This window comes from Lonchura striata, chromosome 35 (genome assembly GCF_046129695.1).
Source record: "Lonchura striata isolate bLonStr1 chromosome 35, bLonStr1.mat, whole genome shotgun sequence".
NCBI lineage: Eukaryota > Metazoa > Chordata > Aves > Passeriformes > Estrildidae > Lonchura > Lonchura striata.
In genome coordinates this window covers 2,064,008-2,087,490 of record NC_134637.1, presented here as the reverse complement: position 1 = coordinate 2,087,490, position 23,483 = coordinate 2,064,008, and positions in this window count along the sequence as shown.

Here is a 23,483-nt window from a genome sequence, read left to right as displayed (position 1 = left end):
TGCAAAACAGAGGGAATTTTTTTTTAGTATTGTACAGAGGGGTTTTAGCACATATACAGGGAGGTTTTATTTGTACATGGGGGTCAGAAGTTCTAAGATGGAGGAAAGTGGGCTGATCCTGTTCTTCCTCCATCTTCTTCCTTGCCTCCATGTTCTTGGTGATGTTGGCACTCACAGATTGGTTTAGAGTAGGAAAGCACTTTGTAATATAGGTAGTAGGTATTGGGGGAAAACTATAAACATGTAATACGTAATATATCATATAAAAGATAGCAGCAGCCCTGGGCAGGGAGAGAGAAGAAGAAGACACCGGACAGTCAGGGTGTCAGGAGTGTGTGCATCTCTGCCTGGGCCGCTGATCAAACAGCCGCAGCCCGAGAACATAATCTGTTAGATAACTAGCAATAAATCATCTTGAGACCGAACAACAAGAGACTGCGGAGTTTTTCTTTGGGAGCACGGGTTGGAGGAGTGATTTCACCACCACATAAGAACCCAAAATAAGGCCGGAGCTCCCACACTTCTCTTATGTTTTTGTAAATGTTTAATAAACGTTTTAAAATTTTTAAAGTGAGCAGTGGTTTCTCACAAAACCCAGTCCTAAGGTGGGATGGTCGTGTTACTCCTGACAGGAATGGGCTCCCTGCAGTTCAATCTGTTCTGCAGCCTGTGCTTTTCTCTTCAGGGGGCAGATGCCTTGGGCAGGTCACTCCAGACACACGAGAGTGCCAGGGTAGGCCCAATCCCTAAAGCTCTCACAGAGCTGTGCTTGACTCCAAATGAGGTAAGCATGAAACGGACTTTAAAGACTGTAGCACATCTGCAGTTTCAAGGGATAGTAAAGACAGTGCTGCAACTATGAAAAGTAAATCCACATTCTGAATTTTTGCAGCTCATTGTCGTGATGATGATGATGATGATAGTATCATAGAACATTTCCCTTTCTTTTTTTCCTCCCCCAAATAAAATGGTGCCATTCCGCTTCTGGAGAAAAGAACTCTCAAAGGTGCAGTTTGGCAGTCATGGAGGCAGAGGTGGAGGAGAAATAGAGATGCCCTGGAGAGATGTTCTTGTTATGAATAAATTCAGTTTTATATTAAAAATGTTAATTAAAATGCTGTAAACTGTTCAAACCCCATTAAAATCCCCTTATGTGCACCATTGTTATGTTTCCCCCTTGCCCTGCTTGCCCTTCACTTTGTGACCACCGGGATTTTACTGCCGCTGCTCCCCAAAATGGCGGCCACGCCGACTCCAGCAAATATGCAAATCGCAAACCGAGCGCAAAACCCCGAAAAGAGCCCCAAGGATAGCGAGCCACACCAAATTCGGGGCCGTGGACCGGACCGGACAATCGGCAAGAGGTCCCCAGACATCGCCGGACCCGCAGAGTAGCCGCCGACATGCCGCCCTAAACAACGTGACTGCGGAATCAGGACCCCAGGCAACGAGCCGCAAATTGCCTTCCTGGGCACGCCTGCGAGGACAGAAACCCCGGTTCAGCTGCCTAGCAGACCCGATCTCCTCCTCCTCAGCGTCACCCCGTGGGAGCAGTGGTGGTGTGCGCGACCCCTCGGGCCCCCAACCCAGAGCTGGTCACTCAATAAAGTCCTTAAAAAGGAGCAGGTCTCCTGGCCCATTTATTTCAGCTGGGGGCTCGTCCGGGATCTGTGCCACACCTGAAGAGGATGTCAGGATCAGGACGGCCGCCCTTCCTGGGCCTCCAGGACTGCTGGACAGATCCAGACAACGAGGGACCAGCTCGGGGTAGACAACGCAGAGGAGCGCCGGAGGGTGAGAACCCTGGTGGCGGGCGTGGGAGACGAGCGAGTGGTGTGTGAGTGAGATGAGGGCCGGCAGCTCAGACCCTCGAAGTTAGTTGGAACCCTTAGTACTGCGGTTCCAGACTCCTGTGAGGGAGCCGGCCGGTAACGGGGGGAAGCGAAAAGAGGAGGAGTGAAAGAGGCGTCTCCAGGGGTTATTAAGGGCCACCCCGCCGAGCGTGCAGGGGATAGCCTAAGTGTGAGTGGCATGCGAGGGGTTAGGTTCCCCTAAAGGAACCAGAGCGGCTTGGGTAGGTCCGGGTGTGGGGACTACCCAGGCATTGTGTGGGTCCCACGCAGTCACTGGGTGCCCCCAGGCACTGCCAGCATTGAGCGCTCACGAGGGCCCTGATTCCCTAGGGTCGAGCCAGAAGCGCCGTAGGTGGCGTGCTGCCGCGGTCCCAGGGAGGGGAGCCGTAAACCCACGCCCGAGGGCACCGGGGTGGAGAGTCCGGTGGAGGGCGAGGATAGGCACCACACACACCCGCACACATCCCTATCGGCTAGGCCACTCTGCTGGGGAGGGGTGGTCAAGCCCATTCAGGCGGACGGCGATAGGGGGAACAGACCAGAGTCTCCTGGGCCCTTCCTGCCTCCGTGATCAAATCGAGGAAGAGGCCGTACCAGAACAGGGCGGTCTGACCCGGGGGAGGATCCGTCTGACCCGGCAGGAGGTCAGGCCAAGGAAGGTCCTGGCGCAGGGGGCTTCTGGTACGGCTACCCTGGCTGGTGCGGCCTAACAAGTGCCCAGGAGTAGGCAAGGCACGGGGGTACCTAGGGGGTCATACCACGAGGGTGGGCCCTGGCATTGGACTAGCCTAGGGAGTAGGCCTAGGGAGTCGGTGCCAAAGGAGTGAGTGCGGGACATCGGGCTGGCCTAGGGGGTAGGCCTAGGGAGTCGGTGCCGAAGTTCCCTCCCTCGTCTTGTAAAACAAACGGGCAAATCCGTGGGGGCGCCCGCCTCACAGAAGAGGACGGAGGGAAGAGATGTGAGTGTGATCACCCGGGTGAGCAAGTGTGAGTGTGTCCTCGTTTGTTTGTTCCCTGGAGTGTAAGGAAGGTGTGAGTATTTGAGAGGGATTAAGGTAGATTGAGGGGGGAAAAGGTTTGTGATGAAGTTGAGCAGTTTTGTTTGAGGAGTGTGTTAAGTTGTTGCTTCCCTCCTTCGTTTTGTAAATCAAACGGGCAAATTTGTGGGGGTGCCCACCTCACAGGAAAGGAAGGAGGGAAAAGAAAAAGAGATTTTGCGTTGCCCATTAGTACTTTTCCGTTCGGGTAGGGGCACTTTAAAGAGGATTTAAGTTAGAAGTTTAAGAATGGGAAAGTGCGTGAGTAAGAGAGGAATGCCCCAAGACAAAGAGGTGAAAAATATCCCCCTGGAGAGCCCATTAGGGCAGATGTTAGACCGCTGGGAGTCACGGGAGGCCACCAGGACACTAGATCAAGTAAAGATGATCTATTATTGTACTGAGGTTTGGCCCACATACAAATTGCCAGGGAAATGGCCTTGGTGTGGAACGAGTGACCAGTGGATGTGCTCCCAGCTGAACAATTACCTAAAAACACAGGAGGCTCCAGACGTGGAGCAGATGGAATATGCCGCATACTGGCTGAAAAATATCAGCCATGAGAGTGCTAAAATCCATAAGTTAAAGAAAAAGGGAGAGAATGAGTAGGAAAGCGGAGGGGAACAAGCCACCCATAAGACCTGGGATCCTCTAGACCATCTAATGCCTCCTCCACCCCCACTTTACCCAAACCTGAACCTCAACACTTTACCTCCTGTATTAGCCCCTCCAGCTGCCATCCCACTACCGCCCCCATCTAATGTCCCAATATTACCAAACCCTAACGCTGTATCTACCCTCCCAGCACCTAATGTCCCTGTATTACCAAATCCTAACCCTGTACCTACCCTCCCAGCACCTACCCACACTGCACCCCCAATCTCTCTCTCTGGGCCGACTCCTTCGGCAACATCCCCAAATTCTCCTCCTCCTCCAACACCATCCTTGATTCCACCTAAGGTCCCTGACCCTGGGCCGGAACCTTTCCCCGCCCCTATAGTAACTCTCCCTATTTCCCCGAGTGAACCCCCACACCAGAACCCAGCTTCAGGCTCTAACCCACCGGGCTGGTGGTCCTCTCCAGCATCGACATCCGTCCCCTTACCACCTTTGGACTGGGGTTCGAACACACCTGACTCAGCAACTCAGGATAGTGAAGGTCCTTGGTGTAACACTAGGTTCAGAACAATGAAGCCCGAAAAAACGATGCCTCTCAGGGAGGTGCCTATGGGGGGAGCGCTGGGAGGAGTGGGGTTTGTGAATACGCCACTGACGGCCTTGGAGGTACGGAGCTTTAAGAAGGAGCTGGGGAATTTGGTAGAAGATCCTGTGGGGATCTCCAACCAGGTGGATCAGTTTTTAGGACCTAACATCTATACCTGGGGGGAGTTGAACTCCATCCTAAACATCCTATTCTGCCCAGAGGAGGTTAGGATGATAAGAGCAGCAGGGGTACGAATCTGGGAGTGGGAAAATAGAATGGGTCTCCCTGGAGATGTGAAAATGCCCTTGGTAGACCCCAGGTGGGCTTCCAATCGTGAAGAGGGTAGAAGGAATATGAAGGACTACAGGTCGCTGATAATCCGAGGAATAAAAGAATCAGTTCCCCGAAGCAGCAATACTAGGCTGGCCTTTGAGGGGACACAGGAAAAGGATGAGCCACCTGCCAACTGGCTTAATAGGCTAAGGAGGAACTTTCAGCTTTACTCAAATATAGACCCTGATAGTCCGGAGGGGCAGGTGCTTTTAAGGGTGCAGTTTGTGACAAAAGCATGGCCTGATATCCGGAGAAAGTTGGAGAAAATCGAAGATTGGCAGGAGAAGGGGATAAATGAGTTGCTAAAGGAAGCCTTGAAGGTCTATTTAAGAAGGGAAGAGGAGAAAGCTTGGACCAAGGCTAAGATTATGGTAGCAGTGGCTTGGGAAAGTGTGGGAACTGAGAGTCATACTTCGGCGAGACCCATAGGTGCAAACCAGGACAGATTCATACCCTCAAGAGGGCGAAATTGGGAGAAGCCAGGACCAAGGAGGGAAGGAGGGAGACTGGGAAGGATGGAAGGGGGATCGGGTGGAAGGACCTGTTATTATTGTGGAGAGGCCGGACATTTTAAAAGGGACTGTAAGAAACTACAGAGAGACGAGGAGATTTCCAGAGAACAGGAGGCCCTAGAACGGGTCTTGAGAGGGGACGATTAGGGGTGTCAGGGGCTCTATGTGATGGGGGACCCCATGAAACATCAAGAGGAGCCTCTAGTAAATTTTAACATGGGTCCCCAGGGTGAAGATTTTGAGTTTCTGGTAGACACAGGAGCCGATCGATCTAGCATAAACAAATTACCAGCAGAAACAAGTATTGGAAACAAGACATGTGAAGTACTGGGGGCAAAGGGAAAACCCTTCCAAGCCCCAATCATAGAAGATGTAAGAATTCAAGGAAATTCTAGACAGTGTGTGGTGGACATACTCTATTTGCCTAGCCTGGAAACCAATTTGTTAGGCAGAGATTTACAGGTTTTACTGGGGGTGGGAATCCTCCCGGAGAATGGGAAAATGGTTGTAAAGCTGATGAGACTAACCCAGAGAGATCTGGAGGAGATTGATCCTAAAGTGTGGGCAGAGGAAGGGAAATATGGATATCTGGATATAACACCTATAAAGGTGGAAATGCATAAAGACACCCCCCCATAAGGGTAAAGCAATACCCTATTTCAGTGGAAGGGAAGAGAGGGCTGGCACCTGTGATAGATCATCTGTTAAGGGAAGGCATTTTAGAACCTTGCATGTCGCCACATAATACACCCATATTGGCCATTAAAAAGGCAGAAGGGAAATACAGACTAGTACAAGGCTTAAGGGAAGTGAATAAGAGGACTATTGCCCGACATCCAGTGGTACCCAACCCATATACCTTACTGAGTCAGATTCCCAGAGAACATATCTGCTTTACAGTAATAGACCTAAAGGATGCTTTTTGGTCGTGTCCCCTGGCGGAGGAGTGTCGGGATTGGTTCGCCTTTGAATGGGAATATCCAGACAGGAATAGGAAGATGCAATTGAGGTGGACACACCTACCTCAGGGATTTACAGAATCTCCAAATTTGTTTGGACAAGCTCTAGAGGAGCTATTGGAGCAATTTCAGCAGGAAGAAGGGACCAAGATATTGCAATATGTGGATGATCTATTGGTATCAGGAGAGCAAGAGAGGAAAGTCAGGGCTGTGAGTGTACGGCTATTGAACTTTTTAGGAGAAAAGGGACTGAAGGTATCACGGGACAAAGTGCAATTTGGAGAGTCAGAGGTCACTTATTTGGGGCACATAATTGGAGGGGGGTATAAAAGGCTGAGCCCTGAGAGAATAGCAGGGATAGTGTCTATTCCAGCTCCCAAGACAAAGAGAGATGTGCGGGAGCTTTTGGGGCTATTCGGATATTGTAAGCTATGGCTGGATAATTATTCACAGAGTGTGAAGTTTTTATACAATAAACTAGTAGACCCAGAGCCAATCGAATGGACATCAGATGATGACCAAAGCTTGCAGGATTTAAAAAGCAAGTTGTCCTCAGCCCCAGTATTAAGTCTACCTGACCTCAGGAAGGATTTTGATTTGTTTGTGAGCACAGAAGAGGGAATTGCTTACGGGGTACTTGCCCAGGAATGGGGAGGGTCCAGGAAACCAGTGGCATTTCTATCAAAGCTACTGGACCCAGTGGCTAGGGGGTGGCCTAGCTGTCTCCAGGCAATAGCAGCTGCAGCAATCCTGATAGAGGAAGCCCAGAAGTTAACACTACAGGGGAAAATTAAAGTGCACACACCACATGATATCAGGATAATCCTCAGCCAAAGAGCACAACAATGGTTCACAGACCCTAGAATTTTAAGATATGAGGTGATGCTAGTAGACACTGAGAATCTAAGTCTTGATACCTCTAAATGTATTAATCCTGCCCAGTTCCTCTATGGGGAGCCAGAGGACAAACTGGAACATGATTGTGTGGAATTAATAGACATGCAGACAAAAGTAAGGGAAGACCTTGGGGACGTACCTTTACCGTACGGGTGAATATTGTTTACAGTCGGATCCTCTAGAATGGTTGCTGGAAAGAGAGCCTCTGGATATGCAATAATAAATGGGAAAGATATGGAAGTGATAGAAAAAGGGAAGCTGCCTTCAACTTGGTCAGCCCAGTGCTGTGAGGTCTATGCTCTAAAAAGAGGATTGGATCTATTGGAGGAGGATTATGGCACTATTTATACTGATTCACAATATGCATTTGGGATAGTCCACACGTTTGGAAAAATATGGGAAGAATGAGGGTATTTAAATTCAAAAGGCAAAGAACTAGTGCATACTGAGCTAGTGAAATTAGTGCTGAAATCTTTGCAGAAACCATCTGAGATAGCAGTGGTACATGTAAGAGGACATCAAAGGCGAAATACCCTGGAAATAAAAGGAAACAGGCTAGCAGACCAGGCAGCCAAGGAAGCAGCTTTGGAACAAGGGGAACCAATTAGGGTCCTAAGGTTGGAGAGAGGGACAGAACAAAGAGGGGATGAAGCTGAGCCAATATTCAGTGAAAAGGAAAGAAAGGCTATAGAGGAACTAAAGCTACATCAGGGGAAGCAAGGGGAGTGGCTAACTCCAGATGGGAGGAGATTTTTAAACCAAGCATTAGCCCGAAAGATACTGAGATACACGAACTGACACACTGGAGAACCCAGGGGTTATGCGACCACTTCCTCAGGGAAAACCTTTGTATAGGAATATATGATCTGGCCAAAGCAATAACTAAAGGATGTATAATTTGCCAAAAAATAAATCAGAAGGTAATGAGAAAAGTAGAACCTGGAGGAAGAGAATTGGCTCTCAAACCTTTCCAAAATATCCAAGTAGACTTCACTGAAATGCCTCCAGTACAAGGGTACAAACATCTATTAGTAATGATAGATCACCTCACCCATTGGGTGGAAGCTTTTCCCACAAAGAAGGAAACTGCAGAAATGGTCGCAAAACTGATCCTGGAGGAAATCCTTCCCAGATATGATTTGGTAAATACTATTGAATCTGATAGGGGACATCACTTTGCTGCTCAGGCATTACAGCAGGTAATCAAGGCACTGGGGATAAAATGGAGATTACATACTCCATGGCACCCCCAGAGCTCAGGCCAAATCGAGCAAATGACTAAGACCCTGAAAAATGTATTAACCAAATTAATAGCAGAGACCAAACTGAATTGGCTCAAGTGTTTACCTCTGGCTCTACTGTGTATTCGAACAAGGCCTAGAGCAGACATAGGAGTGTCCCCTTACGAAATGATGTTTGGGCTCCCCTTTCTGCTGTCCCCATACAGTGTTGGCAACTATGATGATGGAGAAGAGGCTACCTGCAAATATCTAAGAGCTATTGGGAGGACTTTAGAGGGTCTCAGAAAAAAGGGATATATACCCCAAACTTCCCCCCATGACACCAATGTGCACTGTATTGAGCCCGGGGATTGGGTACTAATTAAGTCTTGGAATAACACTCCCTTAACCCCAAAATTTGAAGGTCCCTTTCAGGTATTGCTGACCACCCACACTGCAGTATGAACTCAGGAGAAGGGTTGGACCCATATTACCAGAGTCAAAGTGCCAGTGTCATCTCCAAGCCAGACATCTGACTCCTCTGCATCCTCTGAGAAACCAACAGACAAGACATCTCACACTAATCCGGGAGAGTGGACAGTAGTCCAGGACCCAGAAAACCTGAAAATCACACTCAAAAAGAAAACAGAAAACAAGGACTGTGCCAAATGAAATATTAGCATTGTTGCTAAGAACTGTTACAAGTCAGAGTTGTTTTAAGGTTTTAATATTTTAATGTTTTAAGTGTTTTGAACCCCCTCTATAGGGAATAATTTCTCCTACTGAGCACTTTCTAAAGAGGTGATAAGAAAAAAAATTAACTAATAAGGAGTGAGGCAGCCAATAGTAAAAGACTATGAGGCTCTCAGGGAAACCTCAGACCCAAGAGGCAAGACCGGGGGGTGTCAACAAAGGGAAGAGGGCCCTGACCGGACTCTTGGGGAAGTTAATGTTGCTGCTAATACTGGAGGGCTCTCTCGGTGGAGAAAGAGACCCTTGCACAAAGTGTTACCACCCCATTTATGATGGGGATAACTTGAGGTTCCTATTCAGAGTCCATACCAATATAAATCCAGGCTGCTTTAACCACTCCCAATTAATCACTTGTCAGGAAGACGGAAAAGCATATTGGACCACAAAGAACACTGCCTCTTATAGGCAATGCCTGCTTGGGGAATGCCCAGTAGAAGAAGAATGGTTCTGCTTCGAACATGAGGGACAAAAAGATCTGGTAAAAGAAAAACAAGTAATGCATGAGAATGGTAATCCTGACAAATTGGTGGGAAAGAACTTATTTAACGACCTGGTGGAAAAGATAAGTAGGGAATTGAATTTAACTAACTGTTGGGTCTGTGGGAGTACCCAGATGACAGAGATCTTGGCCGTGGGAAGGGAGTAGCTTGAGCCCATTGGATGTTCTGCAATGGAGACAAATAAGACCACCAAATGAAGTGCTGGCATCCAGGGGAAAAGAAAAATGGGAGCTGAAATCTAAGGTATTGGGGGAAGAGTGCATACTGAGAATAGAAAGAAGGTACAAGACCTGAGTGGGGAAGATGGCATGCAAAAGGTATCTGATAGTAAAAACTCAGAGACAATATGGGTCCCAAAGGAACCCCTTACATTCTGGGCCATGGGAAAAACAGGAAAAGGATGTATTTATCATGAGGGGTATAAACTTCATAAGTGTACCGAGAAAGGGGCCAACCCCTTTTGAGGAATTGGAGAATTATCCAAGTTCTGGGAGGTTCCAACAGAGACAAGAGATGGGTTTTGGCAAGCCCCAGAATATTTATTTATTTAATAATTAATATGGGGATGCGGCCTATACCAGGCTTCCAGGGGATTGGGCAGGGAGCTGCACTGTAGGGGTAATCAAGCCGGCCTTTTTCCTTCTCCCTAAGAAATCAGGAGCACACCTAGGAGTCCCAGTCTATGAGGACTTAAGAAAAGAACAACAAAAGAAAAGAGATACAATTGACATGGGAGGCACACAAACCTGGAAAAGCAAGGTATGGACCCCAGAAGAAATTATCCAAACATATGGGCCAGCAACATGGGCTCAAGATGGGTCCTGGGGATATCACACCCCAATTTATATGTTAAACAGGATAATTCGACTCCGAGCAGTACTCGAGACTGTATCTAATCAGACAGCATTGGCATTTGACCATGTAAGTGACCAACTATCACAAACAAGAGCAGTGATTTACCAGATCAGATTGGCAGTAGACTATTTACTTGCAGATGAAGGAGGAATATGTGGAAAATTTAACTCCTCAGAGTGCTGCTTGGAGATCGTCGACAAAAGTGCAGTAATCAAAAACATCTCCAAGGAAATTCACAAATTGACATACGTTGGAAATCAAAATTGGACACCCTTGATAAATAGTGACTGGTGGGACGAGTTCTGGTCCCTAAAAGGGACGTGGTGGAAAAAGGCCGCCTTTATTACCGTTTGCTCCATAGCAGGGTTAGTGTTTCTACCTTGCCTCTTCCCTTGTTTAGTTCGGGCACTAACTTCCATGGTCAGGGGTAGTATCCAGTTGTCTGAGGGATCTAACCGAGATCCAACAAAAATCATGTTAATGAAAAATAAAGAACAGAATCATGAGAATGCCAGGGAGATCTATAATAAATTCCAAAAGCTCAGGAAAGTCTATTTCCAGGAACCTGAAACAGCTAATTGATGCGGGCAAAAGCCCGATCAAACAAATAGAGGGGGGAGTTGTTATGAATAAATTCAGTTTTATATTAAAAATGTTAATTAAAATGCTGTAAACTGTTCAAACCCCGTTAAAATCCCCTTATGTGCACCCTTGTTATGTTTCCCCCTTGCCCCGCTTGCCCTTCACTTTGTGACCGCCAGGATTTTACCGCCGCTGCTCCCCAAAATGGCGGCCACGCCGACTCCAGCAAATATGCAAATCGCAAACCGAGCGCAAAACCCCAAAAAGAGCCCCAAGGACAATGAGCCACTCCAAATTCGGGGCCGCCGACCGCACTGGACGATCGGCAAGAGGTCCCCGGACATCGCCGGACCCGCAGAATAGCCGCCGACATGCCGCCCTAATGTAAACAACGTGACTGCGGAATCAGGACCCCAGGCAACGAGCCGCAAATTGCCTTCCTGGGCACGCCCGCGAGAATGGAAGCCCCGGTTCTGCTGCCGAGCGAACCCGATCTTCTCCTCAGTGTTACCAAGTGGGAACAGCGGTGGTGTGCGTGACCCCTCGGGCCCCCAACCCAGAGCTGGTCACTCATTAAAGGCCTTAAAAAGGAGCAGGTCTCCTGGCCCATTTATTTCACTCTGGTGGGCTCCAGCATTTAAACAAGCTACTTTGATACATAGACTGCCCATTTTCAATAATAAATGGCTGCATTAAATGGTTTTCCAGGCCTTATGCTGGCCAGAAAGCTTTTAAAGCCCATGGGAGCTTAGCCTCCATGAGAAGGGCAGCATCAGTGCCTGTGCCAGGTGAGACATAGCATTCAAAAGCTCAACTTGTGTCTAGAGAAGCCACCAGCCTAATGTAAGCAAGGCCAGAAAGCTTCTCCAGTCCTGCTGAGCGGGTGTGGCAGAGCTGCTGTGTTTTACAGCAGCTCCATGGCAGAGCAGCAGCTGCAGGAGAGGGCTCAGGACAGGCTTGGGGGGAGCGGGGCGGCAGGAAGCTGAGCAAAGCCCCTGCTCTGTGACTGAGGTACTTAGTGCAGAAGCAAACAAAGATGGTGACTTGAAGAGATTCCTGCTGTGCTCAAAGTTTGCCTCTGCAGACTGAGAGGTGAGCTTGTCCAGAATCCCAGAAAACATCAGGGAAAAGCTTTTAGGTTAGTTGTGATCAGACACAAGTGTCCAGTGGGAAAAGAGCCTCTGAAGCAGGCTGTGAGTCATAGGGTGTTTTCGTTTCCAGAAGAGCATAGATTAGCAATAAAATACAATTTTAATTTTTATTCGAGAAGTGTAAAAATATTCTACGTTTTTCTGAATTCTAAAACTACATTGAAAAATATAGAACTGCTGTGGGAAAACTAACAAAATATTTGGAGTATTTTCTATGAAAAATATTCCTACATTTTGCAAAATCAAAAATAAACACAGTAGCTGTGTGGTCTCAGGAGCCCAAAGCCCAGCTGAGCCTGCCCAGCACTGGCTGTGCCCAGACAAGCAGCTCCGCCAGTGCTGGTGGTAGCAGCCAGGGACCAGAGCTGAAGCCCAAAGATGCTGCTGGAGTCAGGCCCTACCCTGGCAGGAGGGCTGCACCTCCTGTCCTGGTTGGACACCAGAGCCAGCACCTTTGGGGACTGAGGGCTCTGTTGTGGGTGGTGGCAGCATGTCCCCAGCAGTAAGTGATTAATGCAGCTCTGGAAGGGCTGTTGGAAACTGGCTTGGGGACGGCTGATGACAGGCACAGGTCTCCGTGGCTGAAGTCCTTGTCAGGTCTTGTGAAGCTGCAGAGGCGCTGCTGTGGAGAGAGCAGTGGCTGAGGCCCCAGCTGCCAGTGGCACACAGGGACCCTCGTGCACAGCAGGGCCCAGAGCTGGCAGGGCTCCCCAGCACGGCTGGAGCGGCTGGCACACCTTGGCCCAGCTGCACAGCTGCCCCTCGAGGCCCCGGCGAGCAGGGGACGGCTCTGGGCAGCTCCCTGGCCAGGAGCAGCCCCCGAGTGCCTCTGCCTTTCAGGGGCCATCTCGTCCCCGCTCTTTCTCCTGCCCACCTTGCTGTGCCTCTGCCCTGTGCCCCTGGGGCTGCTCCTGGCCAGGCAGCCTCAGGGGGAGCCAGCACTGGCTGCAGCCCCAGCGGCCCCCCAGGACAAGGCCCAGCAATGAAGAGGCCAAGGAAAGCACTGGGCAGCAGCAGAACCCTCAGCAGAGTGCTTTGGACAGCCATGGACTGGCCACAACTACACTGCAGCCTGACTGGAAATGTTTCCCATCTACATTAGACTTTTAAAAGAAACTGTTTGAGGGAGAGATGATGAAAACACTCACCGTTTTCTCTTCCAGTAACACCAGATTCCAACACAGGGCAATATGAAGATAAGCTCCAGAAACAGCAGACCTGCAATTAACTGTAGCACACAGTGTGTTTCCCAACAGCAACCACTTCTGAGGCTGTTCTGGGCATCAGGAACAGTTGTTGTGGGGCCGGCTGCATCTGTGGGAGCAATGGGGAGCGTGAGCCCGCGCTGTGCTGCACTGCTGAGCTGGCAGCACGGTGCATACGGCCAGGACGTTCTCTGTTTGCCCAGAGCTGGGGCCTGCAGGCACCTTGCCGCCCCTTGGCACAGGCTGTGCCTCCCAACACAGCCCAGCAGGCCGGGAGGAGAGCCCGGGGCCAGCGCAGCTGCTTGGGCCGTGGCTGCTTGGAGGGACAGGGGCCAAACCCATCCCTGAGCAGCCCCTGCCAGCCCTGGCCCTCCCTGCCCTGGGACAGCTCCCCCAGCCCCAGGGGACAGAGCCAGGCCCTGTCAGGACCCAGTGCAGCCCCTGCCCAGCCGGGAGCCAGGGCTGGCTCTGGCCCTGGGCTGGCAGCAGGGCTCCCGCTCGGGGCTGCTCCTGTGCCTGGGGCCTCTGGGCACTCAGGGCGGCTGCGGGAGCAGCTGCAGCGGGAGGGACGTTGGTGCAGAGTCCCGATTCCCCGGGGCTGCCAACGAGCTCCAGAGGCCTGGAAGCCCAGGCGCCTCCAGCTTTGGCTGCTGCCGGGCCGTGCAAGGGCAGGGCCTGGGGGAAGAGCTGCTGCCACACAGCCCCGCCGAGGGCTGAGCCCGGCTGAGCCCGGCACAGCAATCACCTCCTGTGCCTGTGCCCGTGCCTGGCATCGCCTTCCTTCCTGCAGCAGAGGTTGGCACTGAGCCACTCCTTCCTCCGGGATGTGCCTCCTTCTGCAGAGATGTTTGGTCCATTACTTGGGAAAGGAAGAGAGACAACTGGATCAGATGGGACTATCCACCATTAAGGGAAGTAGCATTTTCAGGGGGCAATGCTTTTCAAAGTCTTGGTTAAAGATCAGAAAAACATCTGGGATTTGGCACTGGGCCAGGGCCCTCTCTCCCTCAAGCATCTGCCAGGCCTGAGCAGAAGTCTTAAGGGGATGGCCCAGGGCGAGGGCACACACCTGCGTGATTCTGTCCTGGCACCTGCAGCGATGCCCCCCTGGCCGAGCTCTGGGCTCTGAGCTGGCAGCTCTCACAGGGGGAAAGGCCTTGACCTACCCTCAGTATCTCCCAGAGGCTCCATCCTGAACGTGGGTTGGGAAGACAGATCACTTTTGCTAGCAGGGATATCTGCAAAGAAAGGCAGGACAGAACATCTCCTGTGGCAATGTAGTAGATCCTCAGGCTGCACCCAGGGCTCAGCCCCAGGGCACAGCCCGGGCTCGGCCCCTTCCCTCTCTGCTTTTCTCTGTGGCTGCACAGAACACACGGAAGGACATACTGGCATTGCACACAGGAAGAAAACTGACAGCTAAATGCTCCTTCCTCCCACTGACAGTGATCCTGTGGGATCACTCAGGGTTTGAGAAGGGAGCAGGGCAGGGTTTCTTAATCTCAACAACCTTCAGGCTATTAAGGGAATGGCACATGATTGAGCTCTTGCAACATGGACATTGATTGTTCTTTCAGGAATAGGGACATTGAGAATTTGTCTTCAAAATTCTCCAAGGATTTCAAACTGTCTTGTCCTAGGCCTCCCAGATAAGCCATGTCACGATCCAAATCTAGACAGAAACACAGGCCAGAAGCATTTCCATGGTGTTCTGGGGTCTCCCTCTGCCTTTGGGAAATGGGCACTGCAAGGGGTCAGGTTAAGCAGTGGGTGCCAGATGTGAATGGCCACGGCCAAAGCTGCAAAGAAGCCTGGAGAGCCCTGCACTGGCTCCTGGTCACTCTCCACCCTCTTTGCAGGCCCTGTGCTACATCCCTGGAGGGGTTGCTGAACCTGCCCGGGACCCATGGTGGTTCTCTGACTCGCACAGAGGAAACCCTCACAAATTTCCTGAGGAAATGTGCAGCAGGCAGTGCCACAACTATTCCTTCTTGCCTATCTCTGCTCGGTCAGCTCAGACCGGCCAAGGAACAGTCAGACCCTCTCACACAGGTCAGGCCCTTGGAGAAGAGCTTCTGCCACACAGCCTCACCAAGGGCTGAGGCCAGCACAGCAATTACCTCCTGTGCCTGTGCCCATGCCTGGAATTGCCTCCCTTCCTTCAGGAAATGCTGCCTTCCATAGAGCGTCTCTGTCCATGCCTTGAGAAAGGAAGAGGCACAGGTGAATCAGATGGAAGCATTACACATCAGGGGGGTGGAAACTTCAGGAGGCAATCCTTGTCAAAGACATGGATAAGGATCAGGAAAAGGCCCAGGCTCTTGGGGATGTGACAGGGCTCTCTCTTTTCCAAACCGCCACTCCTCCTGATCTTCTGGGGACTGGGAAATTACAGGGGACATCAGGGTGTGCATGGCCCATAGCGATATTGGGGCTCCCTGTCAGCTGTTGCCAAATGCCTTCCTGCAGAAGCTTGGGAGAAGCTGCAGCCAGGCCAGCCTGGGAAACAGCCCTGCAGGGCATGAGAGCAGCAGCAGCGGGGCAGCGAGGCTGCCATGGATCCCTTCCCGCTGTGCCAGGCACGGCCTGTGCAGATGTGCAGGGAAAGCCCCCAGCTGCTGCGTCCCAGGGATGGTCTAGGAAATGCACCCACCTTGTCCTGCCCGCAGCATTTCCTTTAGAATTTGCTGCATGTTTTCGGATGTCTCATGGGGTTTTTTGCGTCCTGTAGCTTTGTTCTTTCCTGTTGGAGGACCTTAGAGGAAAATAATTCCATTTCCCAGGAACAGATCCCACAAAACCAGTGCTCAGCCTGTGGGATCAGCAGGGACACACTACTCACCCCTGCGATGGGAGATGGGCTTGCGAGCAACATCCACCAAAGGACCAGGGAAAGACCTCCCTGCAGCCACACCTGTAACTCAACAGCCACAGAAGCTTCTGCCATCTCTGCAGATCAGCATGAGCAGCACTGAACTGCAGGAGCAATGAGGGGATGGCGCAGGGCAAGGGCACACATGTGCGTGGTTCTGTCCTGGCACCTGCAGCGATGCCCCCCTGGCCGAGCTCTGGGCTCTGAGCTGGCAGCTCTCACAGGGGGAAAGGCCTTGACCTACCCTCAGCATCTCCCAGAGGCTCAATCCTGAAAGTGGGTTGGGAAGCCAGATCACTTTTGCTAGCAGGGATATCTGCAAAGAAAGGCAGGACAGAACATCTCCTGTGGCAATGTAGGAGATCCTCAGGCTGCACCCAAGGCTCAGCCCCAGGGCACAGCCATGGTCTCGGCCCCTTCCCTCTCTGCTCTTCTCTGTGGCTGCACAGAGCACACGGAAGGACACACTGGCATTGCACACAGGAAGAAAACTGACAGCTAAATGCTCCTTCCTCCCACTGATAGTGATCCTGTGGGATCACTCAGGGCTCTAGAAGGGAGCAGGCAAATTTTCCTGAATCCATCTAATTTGTGATGGTCTTAAGGGAAAGGGCAAATGTTTGAGCTCTTGCCACCTTGTCACTGCCTATTCTGACAGGAAAAGAACAGGGAGAACTTGCCTCTAGCATTCTCCAACATTTTCAGGCCTTCATCCAGCAGGGCATCCAGATAATGCAATTTACGATCCCAGTCTAGAAGGGAGCACAGATTGGAACAATTTCCATGGTGTACTGGGATCCACTTCTGCCTCAGGGAAAGGGCTCTCCAAGGGGGTTGGGGAAGGTCGTGGGAGCCTAATGTGAAAGGACAAGGCTGATGCTGCACAGGGGCCTGGAGAGCTCTGGGCTGGCTCCTGGTCAATCCCCATCCACTTTCCAGGCCCTGTGCAACATTCCTGGAGAGGAAACTGGAGCAGCACGGGGTCCATGGGGATTCTCTCACTTGCACAAAGGAAACTCTCTTCAATCCCTGGGGAAAACTGCAGCAGGCAGTGCTGCAAATATCCCTTCCTAACTCCCTCCCTCCCTCTCTCCTGTCCTACCAACTGCCCATCGTCCTTCTGCTGGAACAGCTCCTCTGCCACAACAGGAGATGGCAGAGCTTTTACAGGACATTCTGGAGCCTTGCTCTCCCCCTCTGTCTTTTCCCCACCATGGGCACCCCATGCAGTCGCTCCCAGGTCTAAGGACATGTCTCCCACGGAGGGACCCCAGCAGGACTGCTCAGTACCCAAGTGCCCTGAGCATAATAATTCCTCTGGGCTGTGCTGGCTCTGTCCGGGCTGTGCCCGCACTGCCAAGCAGCAGAGAGGGCAGCTCAAGACTCAGCAGGTTGCAGGCCCAGAGGCACAGCAATTACCTCCTGTGACTGTGCCCGGCAGCACCTCCCTTCCTGAAGCAGAGGCTGCCAATGAGCCACTGCTTCCTTTGGGAAATGCCACCTTCAGCCCAGCTTCTACATCCACTTCTGGAGAAAAGACAAGACACAGGTGGGGCTGTTCCACATAGTGGAGATGGCATCTTCAGGAGGCAATGCTTGTCAAAGGCAAGCATGGTTAAGGATCAGGAAATCCCTATAAAATTTCTGGGTAGGCTATGAGCCACTCCCTCCTCCAAACCGCCACCTCTCCTAATCTGCCTTGAGACTGGGAAATTGCAAAGGATCTCAGGATGGGCATGGGCTGTGGTGGAATTTGGGCTCCCTGTCAGCTGTTGCCAAATGCCTTCCTGCAAAAGCTGGGGAGAAGCTGCAGACAGGCCAGCCTGGGAAACAGCCCTGCAGGGCATGAGAGCAGCAGCAGCGGGGCTGCGAGGCTGCCATGGATCCCTTCCCGCTGTGCCAGGCACGGCCTGTTCAGATGTGCAGGGGAAGCCCCTTGGCTGCTGAGCCCCAGGGGAAGACTGAGGAAATGCACCCACCTTGTCCTGCCCGCAGCATTTCCTTTAGAATTTGCTGCATGTTTTCGGATGTCTCATGAGGTTTTTTGCGTCCTGTAGCTTTGTTCTTTCCTGTTGGAGGACCTTAGACCAAAACAATGTCATTTTTCAGGAACAGATCCCATAACACCAGTGCCCAGCCTGTGGGATCAGCAGGGACACACTACTCACCCCTGCGATGGGAGCTGGGCTTGCGAGCAACATCCACCAAAGGACGAGGGAAAGTCCTCCCTGCAGCCACACCTTTAACTCAACAGCCACAGAAGCTTCTGCCACCTCTGCAGATCGGCACGGGCAGCACTGAGCCGCAGGAGCGGTGAGAGGATGACCCAGAGCGAGGGCACACATGTGTGTGATTCTGTCCTGGCACCTGCAGCGATGCCCCCCTGGCCGAGCTCTGGGCTCTGAGCTGGCAGCTCTCACAGGGGGAAAGGCCTTGACCTACCCTCAGCATCTCCCAGAGGCTCAGTAATGGGTATGGGTGGGGAAGCTGAAGCACCTTCACCAACAGGTTCAGCTGCAAAGAAAGGCAGGACAGAACATCTCCCGTGGCAATGTAGGAGATCCTCAGGCTGCACCCAAGGCTCAGCCCCGGGGCACAGCCCTGGGCTCAGCTCCTTCCCTCTCTGCTCTTCTCTGTGGCTGCACAGAGCACATGGAAGGACACACTGGCATTGCACACATGGGAGGAAGATGAACATCTAAATGCTCCTTCCTTCCACTGACAGTGATCCTGTGGGATCACTCAGGGCTCTAGAAGGGGAGCAGGGAAAAGTTTTCAGCATTCTTCAACCCTTAACAAAAATGGCACATGTGAGTTCTTGCCACATTGATACTGATTATGCTGTCAGGAAAAAGGGAAATGCAGAACTTGCCTTCAGCATTTTCCAAGATCTTTATCGTGTCATTCACCAGCACATACAAGTCATTCAAGTCGCGATCCAAATCTAGAGGGAAGCAGAGACCAGACCCATTTCCATTGTGCTGGGATCCCCTTTTGCCTCTGGGAACTGGGCACTGCAAGGGGATCAATAAGGCTGTGGAAGCCAGGTGGCAATGGGCAAGGCCAAAGATACGCAGGGGCCTGGGGAGCTCTGGGCTGGCTCCTGGTCACCCTCCACCCTCTTTCCCTGTCCTGTGTAACATCCCTGGAGAGGAAAATGGGGCTGCCCAGGGCCCATGGGGGCTCTATCCCTCCCACAGTGGAAACCCTCCCTAAAGCCCATGGGAAAACCATCCCCAGCACTTCCCAGGGAGCAGGGAGCGCTGTCCTGGGATAGGGCAGCCAGGCTGCCGGCTCACCTGCTCCCCGCGCTTGCAGAGGAGCAGCCTGGGCAGCCCTGGCAGGCAGGGCCACGGCCAGGAGGAGCAGGAGGAAGAGGCGCAGAGCAAGGGCCATGGTGCCTTGCCCTGTGCCAGTCCCGCCGCTCTCGCTGCCACCACTGTCCTGACACCGCTGTCCCAATGTCAGCACCACTGCTGCCACCGCCGCTGCTGCCGCAGCAGTTGTGCTCCAGGACTGCCTGCTGGGGCCTTGTGGTGCTGTGCAGCCACGGGGCTCTGGGACCTCTGTGACCTCAGAGCCTGCTGTGACCTCAGCCTGCTGTGACCCCAGAGCCCTCTGTGACCTCAGCCTGCTGTGACCCAGAGCCCTCTGTTACCTCATGCTCTTAGCTGTACCCCCAGAGTGTACCCCCTTCTGTACAAATGAACTGCCCTGACTGTAAAGGTTTTGCTTCATCCAAGGGCCATTGCTCAGAAAAACCTTCAGGGACACAGGGTTTTGTTTGTGTGGAGGCAGCAACTGCAGAGCAACAAGCTGGTAATGCAGCTGTGACAGGGACATCAGGCATGGGCATGGAGATGGAAAGTGAGGGCAGATGTGTCCCTGACTGAGTTGTTTGGCCGTTCTTGGAATTCTTTGCCCCATTCAGAGGAGCAGCTGCTGGGAGAAGAGCTAGCCAAGGCCCCAGTTGCAGCTGGTACACTGTCCTGGGGCGACTTTATGATGTTTCTATCCCATTTCTCAGTTCAGCCCAGAAATAAGTTTTGCACCTTTAGGACTGGTTCCAAGAGTGAAAGGGCGGAGGGCGAGAAGAAGCGCAGAGTTTGTTGTCAGAAACTGCACTTGCTTCCCCACATCCTTCTCCTGGACTCTGCTGTCTGCAGACAGACAAGACAGCAGGAGAGAGCTCTCCTTTGCTTTTTAGTTAGTATTTAGCTAGCTGAGGACGGGAATTTCTCTGGACTGTGGTTTTCCTTTTTTCGTGAACTGTTTCAACCTGCTCTGGACTGAGCTCCCAGAAGAGCCCCAGCAGCTCACACCTGTGGCCCACCAGGCTGGGCCTGGGCAGCAGATTCCCAGAGGAACCCCTTTAGGGTGTATCTTAACACACTCGAAAGCGCTGGTGGGCTATGGTGGTAGTGAAACTAAAAGAGAGCTTGTTAAATTTTCTACGCAGTGGTGGCCACTCTATAGACTTGATGGGGGGTTGAAATGGCCAGCAAATGGTACTTTAGACTATGAGACTTTATTACAGTTAATGCTTTTCTTTAGGCGTGAACAAAAGTGGCAAGAAGTAACTTATGCTGATATGTTTTTCAGTCTTTGAAATCACCCTGAGTGGCAAAGGGACTGTGGGATTAGGCCACCGTCTGATCCACTGGTACTGGCTCTTGGAAAGGATAATAAAGCTAACAAGGAAAAGCTCAAATGGTGTTGCAGCACATGTTCAATAAATCAAAGATGCTCACACCCAAGTAAAGTGTTTCCAACAGAGATCTTAGAACATGAGACAGTAGAGGCACTTTTACCACCACCTAGAAACCAGGAAGGGAGGGGGGTAGAGGAGAGGGTGGGGGAACGAGTGAAGTCAGAACCCTCAGCAACTTCAGCCTTCCCTAACCTCTCCTCTGGTTCGTCTGCCCTGGAAAAAACAGTAATTAAAGTAGGAGTTTCCCCACCAACTCCTAGATCAGGGGAACCCTCGAGGTTTTATCCACCATTGCCCAGTAGTGATAGTGAATGGGATGAATCTGAACCAAGTCCCAAGCCTTCCCCACAAGGTCCAATAGTGTCAAGGACCAGAAGGCAAACCTGAATGAACCCACCCCCACAAACAACTAGAAAGCAAACTAAAGGAGTCATACAAGCACCCTTAAGGCAAGCTATAGCCTCTGAAAAGGGAGCAAGGGATAATTAAGGTCCCCTTTTTCTCAATGGATTTAGAGGCTTGGGAAAAGACTGCTAAGGGTTATCGAAATGACCTGATAGGCGTTGCCAAAAGGTTAAAGTTTATGGTTAAGCAGCATTTACCTGATTGGGCAGACATGCAGTTACTACTTGATGCTTTAACAGAAACAGAGAAGCATTTGGTTTTAAAGGTGTCCAATGACTTAGCTGAGGATGCTTGCGTATCAACACAAGAGGATATTAAAGATGTATTTCCTCTTCAGGACCCAATGTGGGATCCTAATGAACCTGATGAATTAGCACAGCTTAAGGGATATCAAGACTTTCTAGTGAAAGGGCTAGAACGAGCAATTCCTAAGACCATAAATTGGTCAGCTTTATATGCTGTTAAACAAGGTCCCTCTCAAACACCCTCTGATTTTTTAGATCATCTACGGGACGCGATGCGGCAATATACCACCTTGGACCCTGGATTGGAGGAAGGAATACAACAACTAATAAATTTGTTTTTAGGACAATCCACAGGAGATATCAGGTGGAAACTTCAGAAGATCCGGGGCCCAAATAGCCGAGACTTGGAGACTCTATTGGATGAAGCATGGAGAGTCTTTAGTAACCAGAAGGAAGGATATAAACAAGGGATGAAGAAATTAGTAGCAGTAGTAAGGGAGGAAGGAAAGGAGAAATGCGAGCAAGACCTGCCAAGACAAGGACCACCCCGACTGGGAAAAGATCAGTGTGCATTTTGCAGGAAATTTGGACACTGGAAGAACCAGTGGCCAGAATGAAGAAGGGGTGATGAACAGAGAAAAAGTGATCGAGGGGGAGGAAGGGTGGTTGCTCATGCAAAGGAGGACTGAGGAGGACCGGAGGGCCCTACCCTAGGGGACTCTCTGGTTATAGTTAAACTAGGGAATAAAGAAAAGGAAGTGGAATTTTTAGTGGACACAGGGGCAACATTTTCAATGTTGAATAAGGCCCTAATACCTCTAACAAATGATTATGTTATGTTAAAGGGGGCTACTGGCCAATCTGAAAGAGCATATTTTTGCAAACCATTAAAATATAAATTGGGAAAGCAATGGGGAATTCACCGGTTTTTATATATGCCTAATGCCCCAACTGCACTTTTGGGCAGGGATCTGCTAGAGCAGCTGGATGCAAAAATAATATTTAAAAATTGAGAAATTATCTTGGAGGTAAAGGACCAACAATACATGGAGTTGTTGAGCCTAATGTTAATAACCAAAGAACTGGAGACTGTAAGTGAAGAAGAGAAAAACTTCAAGAAAATAATGGATCAAGTATTCCCTGGGGCATGGGCTTCTAATATACCAGGGCGAGCAAAGAATGCATTACCTATACATATCAAGCTTAAGGAAGGAGAACGGGTAGTGAGGGTTAAACAATACCCCCTGAAGAAAGAAGACAGAGAAGGGATTAACCCAATTATTGAAATTTTTTTGCAAATAAGACCGTTAAAAGAGTGTCAATCTGATTTTCATACTCGCATTTTGCCAGTAAAGAAGCCTGATGGGTCATATAGATTAGTACAAGATTTAAGGGTTGTTAAGAGAGTAACTGAAGACTTGTATCCAGTAGTTCCTAACCCTTACACCTTGTTAACTTGTTTAACACCTGAACTAACATGGTTTACAGTTTTAGATTTAAAGGATGCTTTCTTTTGCCTCACTCTCCAGGAAGCCAGCCAGAAAATTTTTGCATTTGAATGGGAGAACCCCAAAACTGGACAAAGGAACCAGCTCACATGGTGTGTATTACCACAGGGATACAGGAACTCTCCTACTATATTTGGGGAACAGCTTGCCAAGGACGTGGAATCTTGGGAACCTCCACCAGGAGAAGGACAGTTGCTCCAGTACGTGGATGATCTCCTGATAGCCACCCAGACCCAGGAGTGGACGGTAAGCCTCCTAAACTTTTTGGGCCTGCAGGGGTATCAAGTATTCCAGAAGAAAGCCCAGATGGTGAGGCAAACAGTCATTTCCCTCGGTTATAAAGTGAGCGCTGGACAAAGGACCTTGGGCCAGGATCGCAAAGAAGCAATATGTCAGACCCCAAGACCTCAGACAGTGAAAGGACTGAGAACCTTTTAGGCATGACGGGGTGGTGCAGACTATGGATTTATAACTATGGGTTACTTGTTAAACCTCTGTATGCCCTGATCACAGAAGAGAGCAGAGATCTCCAGTGGACAAAAGAAGCAACCCAAGCCTTTGACCAACTAAAGAAGGTCCTCATGTCAGCTCCAGCCTTAGCACTTCCAGACGTGAGTGAACCATTTTTCCTGTTTTTCCACGAAAAACAAGGGGCCACCTTGGGAATACTAGCACAGAACT